At 45.8% G+C, this 9903-nt stretch overlaps 1 pseudogene; it reads left to right on the top strand.

The window, feature by feature from the left end:
* The first annotated feature begins 428 nt into the window (after window positions 1–428).
* Window positions 429–1384, top strand: LOC138092291 (olfactory receptor 5J3-like; annotated as a pseudogene).
* The last annotated feature ends 8519 nt before the right edge of the window (window positions 1385–9903 follow it).

Raw genomic sequence — 9903 nt, 5'->3', positions numbered from 1 at the left:
TGCAAAGAGACAGGACCAGTTAGCGGCACAGTCAGAACTAAGACAGGTCTGTCTGGCCTCAGCGCCCATGTCCTATCCACTGTGGCATGACACTTGCCATTATTTCTTTTTCCTAATATTTGTTTATTTCCCTGGCTGTCCCAGGTCTTCGGTGAGGAGGATCTGATCTTTACTTGCAGCATGCAAACACTTAGGGGCAGCCTGTGGGATCTAGTTCCCAGACCACGATCCGAAACCGGAAGCCCTGCCTTGGAAATGTGAAGCCTTAGCCTGGACCACCAGGGGGCCAAGGACCCCCCCTTCCCCCGCCGTTTCTTCTTCTAAATGAAGACACTCACTTGACGTTCTCCCTCAATGCACCTTGCACATGCACGGGCGGGCACGCTCAGTAACACTGTCTGAGTGATGGTCAGTTGCCACTTCTGCAGATGACGCCTGGAGAACTAGCCCTTGCCGCTGGAAACTACACCCCCGTCACCCAGTTCATCCTGCTGGGATTCTCCAATGATCCAGACCTCCAGAAGCTTCTCTTTGGAGGCTTCCTGCTCATCTATGTCATGACCGTGGTGGGCAACCTGGGGATGATGGCACTCATCCTCACGGACTCCCGCCTCCACAGGCCCATGTACCTCTTTCTCAGCGTCCTCTCTTTCCTTGGTATCTGCTACTCCTCTGTGGTCACACCCCGGCTGCTGGGCGACTTTCTGGCCTCGGGCAGGTCCGTCTCCTTCAAGGGCTGCGTGGTCCAGACGGCCTTCTCTGTGATGCCCGCCACGGCTGAGAGCTTCCTGCTGGCTTCCATGGCCTGCGACCGCTGCACGGCCATCTGCCGACCTCTCCACTGGGCTCCGTCATGACCAGGGCCCCTGTCTCCAGCTGGTGGCTGCTTCCTCGCTTTCGGTGGCACTAATTCTGCTATTGAGACTGGGAATGTCTTTGCCCTGCCTTTCTGTGGGCCCAACCAGGTACCGCACTACTTCTGTGACATCCAACCCCTTCTCCGTCGGGCCTGTGCCAGCACAGCCACGGCAGGTATGACCCTCTATACCTTCTCTGCCCTGGCTACCTATCTACCTGCTGCCCTCATCCTCACCTCCCACGGCCTGGTCTTGGTGAACATTGGGAGGATGCGCTGGGCAGCTGGGAAGGAGAAGGCCCTCTCCACGTGTGCCTCCCCCTTCCTGGCCACTGCCATCTCCTACAGCACCGTGATTTCACCTACGTCCAGCCTCGTGGATCCGCCGATGACACCAGTGGCCAGGTGGTGTCTGTCTGCTGCACCATCATAACCCCCATGCTCAGCCCCGCCATCTAGAGCCTCCGCAGCAAGGAGGTGAAGGAGGCCCTGCAGAGGAGGCTCCAGGTCAACAGCTTTCTCTGCTGAGCCCTGCAAGGCTGTTGGAATGAGGAAGGCATCAGTCAGTTCAGTCGCTCGGTCGTGTTCGACTATTTGCAACCTCATGGACTGCAGCACGCCAGGCTTCCCTGTCCATCACCAACTCCCAGAGCTTGCTCAAACTCATGCCCATTGAGTCGGTGATGCCATCCAACCATTCCATCCTGTCGTCCCCTTCTCCTCCCCCCTTCTATCTTTCCCAGCATCAGGGTCTTTTCTAATGAGTCAGTTCTTGCCGAGAGCTACCCCACATCCGAAGTCAGGGACAGCGGCCCAGAGTGCCAGGCTGCAACAGCACAGGAACGGCTGGGAGGAGCCACCCCGCGTCCAAAGTCAGTGGTGGCCGGGAGGAGACACCCCGCGTCTGAGGTCAGGGGCGGTGACCCTGAGGATCCACCCTGAGCCCGAGGCGCTCAGCAGCTGGGAGGAGCCGGGCAGCTGGAAGGAGCTACCCACGCCTGAGGCTAAGGTCGGCGGCCAGGAGGAGCAACCTGAGGAGCGGTGGCTGAGCAGGCACAGGAGGGCCTAGAGGAGCTATCCCACGTGGAAGGTCAGGAATGGCGGCAGTAAGGAGATACCCCTCATCCAAGGTAAGGAGCAGTGGCTGTGCTTTGCTGGAGCAGCCGTGAAGAGATACCCCACGCCCAAGGTAAAAGAAACCCAAGTAAGATGGTAGGTGCTACAAGAGGGCATCAGAGGGCAGACACACTGAAACCATACTCACAAAAAAACTAGTCAATCTAATCACACTAGGACCACAGCCTTGTCTAACTCAATGAAACCAAGCCATGCCTGCGGGGCAACCCAAGACAGGTGGGTCATGGTGGAGAGGTCAGACAGAATGTGGTCCACTAGAGAAGGAAATGGCAAACCACTTCAGTATTCTTGCCTTGAGAAACCCAGGAACAGTATGAAAAGCCAAAATGATAGGATACTGAAAGAGGAACTCCCCAGGTCATTAGGTGCCCAATATGCTACTGGAGATCAGTGGAGAAATAACTCCAGAAAGAATGAAGGGATGGAGCCAAAGCAAAAACAATACCCAGCTGTGGATGTGACTGGTGATAGAAGCAAGATCCGATGCTGTAAAGAGCAATATTGCATAGAAACCTGGAATGTCAGGTCCATGAATCAAGGCCAATTGGAAGTGGTCAAACAAGAGATGGCAAGGGTGAACATCAACATTCTAGGAATCAGCAAAATAAAATGAACTGGAATGGGTGAATTTAACTCAGATGACCATTATATCTACTGTGGGCATGAATCCCTCAGAAGAAATGGAGCAGCCATCATGGTCAACAAAAGAGTCCCAAATGCAGTACTTGGATGTAATCTCAAAAACGACAGAATGATCTCTGTTCGTCTCCAAGGCAAACCATTCAATATCACAGTTATCCAAGTCTATGCCCCAATCAGTAATGCTGAAGAAGCTGAAGTTGAACGGTTTTATGAAGACCTACAAGACCTTTTAGAACTAACCCCCCAAAAATATGTCCTTTTCATTATAGGGGACTGGAATGCAAAAGTAGGAAGTCAAGAAACACCTGTAGTAACAGAAAAATTTGGTCTTGGAATGTGGAATGAAGCAGGGCAAAGACTAATAGAGTTTTGCCAAGAAATGCACTGGTCATAGCAAACACCCTCTCCCAACAACACAAGAGAAGACTCTACACATGGACATCACCAGATGGTCAACACCGAAATCAGATTGATTATATTCTTTGCAGCCAAATATGGAGAAGCTCTATAGTCAACAAAAATGAGACCAGGAGCTGACTGTGGCTCAGATCATGAACTCCTTATTACCAAATTCAGACTTAAATTGAAGAAAATAGGGAAAACCACTAGACCATTTAGGTATGACCTAAATCAAATCCCTTATGATTATACAGTGGAAGTGAGAAATAGATTTAAGGGTCTAGATCTGATAGATAGAGTGCCTGATGAACTATGGAATGAGGTTCGTGACATTGTACAGGAGACAGGGATCAAGACCATCCCCATGGAAAAGAAATGCAAAAAAGCAAAATGGCTGTCTGGGGAGGCCTTACAAATAGCTGTGAAAAGAAGAGAGGCGAAAGCAAAAGAGAAAAGGAAAGATAAAAGCATCTGAATGCAGAGTTCCAGAGAATAGCAAGAAGAGATAAGAAAGCCTTCTTCAGTGATCAATGCAAAGAAATAGAGGAAAACAACAGAATGGGAAAGACTAGACATCTCTTCAAGAAAATTAGAGATACCAAGGGAACATTTCATGCAAAGATGGGCTCAATAAAGGACAGAAATGGTCTGGACCTAACAGAAGCAGAAGGTATTAAGAAGAGGTGGCAAGAATACACAGAAGAACTGTACAAAAAAGATCTTCACGACCCAGATAATCATGATGATGTGATCACTAATCTAGAGCCAGACATCTTGGAATGTGAAGTCAAGTGGGCCTTAGAAAGCATCACTACAAACAAAGCTAGTGGAGGTGATGGAATTCCAGGTGAGCTATTTCAAATCCTGAAAGATGATGCTGTGAAAGTGCTGCACTCAATATGCCAGCAAATTTGGAAAACTCAGCAGTGGCCACAGGACTGGAAAAGATCAATTTTCATTCCAATCCCAAAGAAAGGCAATGCCAAAGAATGCTCAAACTACCGCACAATTGCCCTCATCTCACATGCTAGTAAAGTAATGCTCAAAATTCTCCAAGCCACGCTTCAACAGTACGTGAACTGTGAACTTCCAGATGTTCAAGCTGGTTTTAGAAAAGCCAGAGGAACCAGAGATCAAATTGCCAACATTCGTTGGATCATCAAAAAAGCAAGAGAGTTCCAGAAAAACATCTACTTCTTCTTTATTGACTATGCCAAAGCCTTTGACTGTGTGGATCACAACAAACTGTTGAAAATTCTGAGAGAGATGGGAATACCAGAACCACCCTACCTGCCTCATGAGAAACCTATATGCAGGTCAGGAAGCAACAGTTTGAACTGGACATGGAACAACAGACTGGTTCCAAATAGGAAAAGGAGTATGTCAAGGCTGTATATTGTCACCCTGCTTATTTAATTTATATGCAAAGTACATCATGAGAAATGCTGGGCTGGAGGAAGCACAAGCTGAAATCAAGATTGCTGGGACAAATATCAATAACCTCAGATATGCAGGTGACACCACCCTTGTAGCAGAAAGTGAAGAGGAACTAAAGAGCCTCTTGATGAAAGTGAAAGAGGAGAGTGAAGAATTTGGCTTAAAACTCAACATTCATAAAACTAAGATCATGGCATCTGGTCCCATCACTTCATGGCAAATAGATGGAAAAACAATGGAAACAGTGAGAGACTTTACTTTCTTGGGCTCCAAAATCACTGCAGATGGTGACTGCAGCCATGAAATTAAGATGCTTACTCCTTGGAAGGAAAATTATGACCAACGTAGACAGCATATTAAAATGCAGAGACATTACTTTGCCAACAAAGATCCATATAGTCAAGGCTATGGTTCTTACACAGTAGTCATGTATGGATGTGAGTGTTGGGCTATAAAGAAAGCTGAGTACCAAAGAATTGACGCTTTTGAACTGTGGTGTTGGAGCAGACTCTTGAGAGTCCCTTGGACTGCAAGGAGATCCAACCATTTCACCCTAAAGGAGATCAGTCCTGGGTGTTCATTGGAAGGACTGATGCTGAAGCTGAAACTCCAATACTTTGGCCACCTGATGCAAAGAGGTGACTCATTTGAAAAGACCCTGATGCTGGGAAATATTGAAGGTTGGAGCAGGGGACGACAGAGGGTGAGACGGTTGGATGGCATCACCGACTTGATGGATGTGAGTCTGAGTGAACTCCAGGCGCTGGTGATGGACAGGGGGGCCTGGCGTGCTGCGGTTCGTGGTGTCGCAGAGTCAGACACAACTGAGTGCTGAACTGAACTGAAAAGCTGAACATGTATACACACTACGATTCAGCAGTTCTGTAAGTAGGCATATAATCAGGAGAAATTCTTGTGCATTTTCATTATAAAACATATACCAGAAATGCTTAAAGCAGCACTGCTTCTCACAGCAAAAAAATGTGAACGCAACACAAACACCTGTCATCTGTGGGAAGGGATGAGTCAGACAGAGCTCAGAAACTAGACAGCAGCGAAGGTGCGTGAACCAGAGGCCTGTACATCAAGACAGCACGTCTCTAAGGCATACGGCTGCAGGAAACAAGGAACAGAAGGCTGCTCATAGTAGTGTTCCATCGGTGTCAGGTTTAAAAAGACAGTTCAGTTCAGTTCAGTTCAGTCGCTCAGTCGTGTCCGACTCTTTGCGACCCCATGAATCGCAGCACGCCAGGCCTCCCTGTCCATCACCAACTCCCGGAGTTCACTCAGACTCACGTCCATCGAATCTGTGATGCCATCCAGCCATCTCATCCTCTGTCGTCCCCTTCTCCTCCTGCCCCTAATCCCTCCCAGCATCAGAGTCTTTTCAGGATCTAGCAATTCCATTCCCAGATACAAAGCTAAAAGAAGCAAAAACACTGTTTGGAAAAGATGCTTGTGTTCACCGTTCACGGCAGTGCTATTTACAGTTGCCAAGGCATGGAAGCGAGCTCAGTGCCCACCAGCAGATGAGCGGGTGAAGAGGAAGGTGGCGTGTGTGTGTGTGGAGCGTATCTATATGTCGCTCTTTTGTTTAGTCGCTAGGTTATGTTTCAACTCTTTTGTGACTCCATGAACTGTGGCCCGCCAGGCTCCTGTGTCCTTCGGATTTCCCAGGCAAGAATATTGGATTGGGTAGACATTTCCCTCTCCAGGGGAGCTTCCCAATTCAGGGATTGAACCCTCATGTCATGCCTTGGCAGGAGGATTCTTTATCACTGAGCCTATGTATAAGGCTTCCTTGGTGGCTACAGGGCTATGGCCTTACATGTAATGCTTATATATATATATACGGCTTATTTTATATATAGGGCTTATAAGTATATATAGCCTATATAGGGAAAAAGAAGGAAATTTTGCCACTTGCAGCTACATGTATGGATTTGGAGAGTATTATGCTAAGTGATAGGATTACCAGACCACCTGACCTGCCTCTTGAGAAATGTGAATGCAGGTCAGGAAGCAACAGTTAGAACTGGACAGGGAACAACAGACTGATTCCAAATAGGAAAAGGTGTACGTCAAGGCTGTATATTGTCACCCTGCTTATTTAATTTATATGCAGAGTACATCATGAGAAATGCTGGGCTGGCTGAAGGACAAGCTAGAATCAAGATTGCCAGAAGAAATATCAATAACCTCAGATATGATATACAGATGACACTACCCTGATGGCAGAAAGTGAAGAAGAACTAAAGAGCCTCTTGGTGAAAGTGAAAGAGGAGAGTGAAAAAGTTGGTTTAAAGCTCAACATTCAGAAAACTAAGATCACCACATTTGGTCCCATCACTTCATGGGAAATAGATGGGGAAACAGTGGAAACAGTGGCTGACTTTATTTTTCTGGGCTCCAAAATCACTGCAGATGGTGATTGCAGCCATGAAATTAAAAGATGCTTGCTCCTTCAAAGAAAAGCAATAACCAACCTAGACAGCTTATTAAAAAGCAGAGACCTTACTTTGTCTACAAAGGTCCATGTAGTCAAAGCTATGGTTTCTCCAGTGGTCATTTATGGATGAGTTGGACTGTAAAGAAAGCGGAGCGTTGAAGAATTGGTGCTTTTCAACTGTGGTGTTGGAGAAGACTCTTGAGAGTCCCTCGGACTGCAAGGAGATCCAACCCGTCCATCCTAAAGGAGATCAGTCCTGGGTGTTCATTGGAGGGACTGATGTTGAAGCTGAAACTCCAATACTCTGGCCACCTGATGCGAAGAGCTGACTCACTTGAAAAGACCCTGATGTTGGGAAAGATTGAGGGCAGGATGAGAAGGGGACAACAGAGGATGAGATGGTTGGATGGCATCATCAAAGAGTCGCAAAGAGTCGGACACGACTGAGCAACTAAGCTGAACTGAGGCTAAGTGAAATAAGTCAGACAGAGAAAGACAAATACTGTATGATATCACTTTTATGTGGAATCTTAAAAATACAACAAACTGCTGAATATCACAAAAAAGTGGCAGACTCGCAGATAGAGACAGAGGAGAAGCCGGAGGTCACCACTGGGATAGGGCAGTGGGGGCCACCGCGGGGCTGGGAGAGAGGGTGGTGCGAAGCTTTGAGTGTAAAACACTCAAGGATGCGTTGAATAACATAAGGAACACAGCCAATACTCTGTAATGAGTGTTAAACCATTATAATATTTAGAACTGTATTCACTGATGCTAAAGCTATTTAAAATAAAGCAAGGAGTGATTACACAAAATTTGGGATAGTGCTTACCTCTTGTTGGGGTGAAAACATGGGTGAAATTAGAGAGGAACACAGGAATGTTCTTAGGTCACGACGCTCGACGCGTCATCTGTGGAACACCAGCATCTGTGTCCCCTGGGAGCTAGTTAGAAGCACAGAGTCTCAGGCTGTTCCCCAAATCTGCCGAATCATAATTTGTATTTTAACCTGATCGTCAGATGATTCACAAGCACATTAAAGATACTTGTAAGTTTCTATTTTAAGATAGATGGTGCATAAATGTGTGTTTGTTTTAGCAATATTCCTTAAATGGTGTAGATTTGCATGGGTGGATGTTGAGGCAGGGTGCGGGGGGGATACTGTTATACTATGACTACTCAGAATTGACGCAGAGAGTCTTGCCATCTAGCAGAAAAGGAACTCAAAAGCGACCTGCCCAATAATATGTACAGTATGACACCAGGCAGCTTGGGACTGATCACAGTTCTGCCTCTTTCTAGCTGAATGATCTTAGGGATTTGTGCCTCAGATTTTTCATCTGTGAAATGAGAATAGTAATAGAACCTAATATTGGTATTGAGGAGCTAAAGAGACTTAATACGTGTATCAATGAAACAGTTAAGACGTTGCTTGGCACACATAAATGCTCAATAATCACCACCTACTATTATTATCTATGGATTCATAACTGCGCTAAAATAGAGCAATACAGATTTGCGCAGAGAAATTATCCAGAACTTGGAAATACTGGAAAAAGGGGAGCAGCATGTCTTTTCAGGGTCATTCTAAGGCTTACTCTAAATCCTTGGGCAGCCAAGGATTTATTTAGGAAAATGAACCTGGTCTGATTGTTCACTATTGATTAAAGTTCCAGACTTAGTGAAGTTATGTGTTACTCATAGAGTTTTGTCCAGTAGAAATGCAAACAGTATGTGTCTTATAGAAAAATATCACCCAGAGTTTACAGTTTACTGCCATACAGCACAAGAACCACTTGGCTATCTAACCCAACAATCTTCTCTACATTCTAAACTTTCTTTCATTGAGTTGATGAAGTTTCTTTTGTTAATTTTATTGAGTTCACTGCCTACAGTTATCTTTCAAATGCTCCTTGAATTAGCCTTAATTGCTTACTGTTTTCTTCCTTGATAGATTGCATAATCTCTTTGATGTGTTTCTCTTACATTTGTAGAAGTCACAGTTTTCAGTTTTTGAAAACTGGGTTTTCATAGACTAAAGGATACAAGCCAAGTCTATGATAATGATTGTCTCTAAAGAAAGAGAGGCTTGGAACTAGGATAAGATCACATGGGGATTTCAATGACTTTTAATGTATTATTTCTCTGATTTAAAAAAAAGAGAGAGATCTGTGATGTATGGCAGAAACCAACACATTATAAAGCAATTATTGTCCAGTTGAAAAAGAAAAAAATCTGAAGGGGCTTCCTTGGTGGCTCAGTGGTAAAGAATCTGCCTGCCAATGTAGGAGACACAGGTCTGATCCCTGGTTCAGGAGGTCCCCGTGGGCCGTGGAGCAATTGAGCCGCCTGAACCAGCTCGCTGGAGCCTGGTAGCTGCAGCTGCTGATGTCTGCGTGCCTATGGCCCGTGATCCCCAGAAGAGAAGCCGCCGCAGTAAGAAGCCCACATGCTGCAGGGGGCACTCGCGCCTGCTCGCTCTAGCGAGGGGAAGGCCCCAGCAGCAGGGAAGACCCAACACCACCAACAGTAAAGAAAGAAAGAAAATTACAAAATACATAAAATTTTTACAAAAAGATCTGAAGCATAGATAGCACAAACATCTACAGTTACTAAGCCAAAATAGTGGACATACGGTATCATATTCGTCTCTGGGTGTTTTTAAGTTTTCCCAAAAGTGAAGCGGTAAAGTACCTAAGCAACTTTTAGGGCAAGATAGAAAGTACTATCCAATCATTAATCCCAAATTATTGATCCCACACCATTTAAGAGGATGGAGGCTATGTCTAAAGATTGTACACTGGGGGCCCAGGAGATATGGGTTAAAGCTTTGAGTCCAAAATTAATTAGCTGTGTGACCTTGGGTAAGAAACTTCTTTTCTTTGAATATCAGTTTTGTTGTCTGTAAGATAAATAGTGAAAAATTATTTTCTTTACTTCACCCTACTTATGAATTTTGAACTGTAAACTGCTGGGGGCCAGC

This window comes from Capricornis sumatraensis, chromosome 16 (assembly GCF_032405125.1).
Source record: "Capricornis sumatraensis isolate serow.1 chromosome 16, serow.2, whole genome shotgun sequence".
NCBI lineage: Eukaryota > Metazoa > Chordata > Mammalia > Artiodactyla > Bovidae > Capricornis > Capricornis sumatraensis.
This window is presented reverse-complemented; position numbering and strand designations above follow the sequence as displayed.